Genomic DNA, 1,475 nt, shown 5'->3' on the forward strand with positions numbered 1-1,475 from the left:
AACTATGACTCTCTTAAGGTAGCCAAATGCCTCGTCATCTAATTAGTGACGCGCATGAATGGATTAACGAGATTCCCTCTGTCCCTATCTACTGGCGGGAGCGGTAAAGATTCCCAATGTCGCTTGAGGTGTCGGGTTGGGCTTGCCCAAACTAGTATCCGAGACTCGGGAGGAGCCGCTGAACTCGTCCTCAAAGTGGTGGCTTGCGCCGAGAGGTGGTACCGATTTATCGGGCCCTCTCAGAAGCGTCCCCATCAATGCAGAACATGATCGTTGGGGTCGCACACTGTTGCAGCCTAAAATTGGCCGAGCCGCCTTGTGCGGCCGGGAACGCTGTGTAGTCGGAGGGGTTGGGTTCCCCCTCGGCTGCACAGCAATAATTCTCTTTGTGCACTTTGAACGATGAACATCGGGTCGTAGACCCATAGAATAGGTGTCAGCCTAAGTTGGCCGAGCCGCCTTGTGCGGCCGGGAACGCTGTGTAGTCGGAGGGGTTGGGTTCCCCCTCGGCTGCACAGCATTAGCTCTATTTGGGCATTTTGAGATCGGGTCTTGGACCCATAGAATAGGTGACAGCCTAAAAAATGGCCGAGCCGCCTTGTGCGGCCGGGAACGCTGTGTAGTCGGTGGGGTTTGGGTTCCCCCTCGGCTGCACAGCATTAGTTCTATTTGTGCACTGGAGAGTTTTTAAGATCGGGTCATTGACCCTTACCATAGGTGCAAAAGCAATACGCCGCTGGAAACCCGGGTGTTGTAGTGTGCGCTGGGTTGCCCAAAGCAATACGCCGCGGGCACTTAGCTGGCTCCAACGGGGACGCTGTCCTCGTCCCCGGAAAGCAGTACGCTACCGGGGCTTGGACGCCAGGCCATCCGAGGATGGGCTCGTTGGCAGTATGAAGCGTACAGTCCTCAGACTGACACACAGCCTCTCATGCTGCAAACCGTTACGCGATCGAACCTCCAAGTGGTCCCGCTGGTCGGCTTACCCCTTTACGAAGGGCGCAAGAGCCAAGCAGATCGGTCAGTAGCGAAGCGGCTCAAAGGGCCTTGCGCTCAAGCGCCTAGCTCCATGCATTGTGTGAGTCCAGAAAAGGAGCGGGCTATGGACAGGGAGGTGTCTGTCCTTAATAAACGCCTCCCGCGTGTTTGCCGTGCGCGGCGACCCGTGTCGCTGGAAAAGGGGATCCTGGGCATTGAGGGGGCTCATCTCTGCGGGGATGACGCGCACCCAACACATGTCTTTGGCCTTCGCTTCAGCTAGACGGGCGGCTAGGCGAGAAAACAGCCCTGTGCCTAGTCAATCGGCTTGGAACGACCATACGTCTCACACGAGTGGGTTCTGATGGGCGAGGAAGCAGGCCACGGGGGCGAACTAGTGAACCATCGGTTGTGGGGCTGTATGGGGAGCGAAACTCGTCAGCCGTGGTTGGCGGACTATATCCCGGGTGATGTCCTAACTCGGCTAGCCGAGTTCC

At 57.4% G+C, this 1,475-nt stretch overlaps 1 pseudogene; it reads left to right on the plus strand.

Annotated features, from left to right (window-relative positions):
* Positions 1-120, plus strand: part of LOC143187774 (large subunit ribosomal RNA) — a 2,909-nt pseudogene extending 2,789 nt beyond the window's left edge.
* Positions 121-1,475: the final 1,355 nt, after the last annotated feature.

The sequence above is a fragment of the Calliopsis andreniformis genome, unplaced genomic scaffold (assembly GCF_051401765.1).
Source record: "Calliopsis andreniformis isolate RMS-2024a unplaced genomic scaffold, iyCalAndr_principal scaffold0265, whole genome shotgun sequence".
In the NCBI taxonomy this organism is placed as follows: domain Eukaryota; kingdom Metazoa; phylum Arthropoda; class Insecta; order Hymenoptera; family Andrenidae; genus Calliopsis; species Calliopsis andreniformis.